Source organism: Mirounga leonina, unplaced genomic scaffold (assembly GCF_011800145.1).
Source record: "Mirounga leonina isolate KUSES-001 unplaced genomic scaffold, KU_Mleo_1.0 Mir_53, whole genome shotgun sequence".
Taxonomy (NCBI): domain Eukaryota; kingdom Metazoa; phylum Chordata; class Mammalia; order Carnivora; family Phocidae; genus Mirounga; species Mirounga leonina.
Window position 1 is genome coordinate 28,581,687 of NW_023270807.1, and position 527 is coordinate 28,582,213.

A 527-nucleotide genomic window follows, 5' to 3' on the forward strand; every position below is an offset into this window, starting at 1 on the left:
TAAATAAATAAATAAATAAATAAATAAATAAATAAATAAATAAATAATCTTTAAAAAAAGATTCTCTCTCTCCCTCTCCCTCTGCTTCTCCCTCCCACTCACACACACTCTCTCTATAAAAAATAAAAATAATTATAAGCACTATGATTCCCATTTCATAGGTAGTTGTAAGGCAGTGTTTATTACCTCCTTCTTTCACTACTGACCTTAGGTTCACTTTGCTCTGAGCTAACATATCAGCAAGTACCTCAGCTAAACATCGTCACTTACCTGTTGGGGTGATTCAAACACTCATTTCTGGAGTTTTATAGTTCTTATTAATCTGCCCCAAATTGAATTTTATTTGTTTTCTTTCAACTTTTACCCCTGGAGATATTAAGAATAACCCTTCCCCAACCAGAGAGTTCAATGGCTTCTTAATATATACCTCCCTACCATTTACCATCGACCCAATTTACTATTGATAATAGGGTTACCCTGGAGAGTTACTTTGAAGTATTAATGAAAGAAGATCCCAGTATACCCAG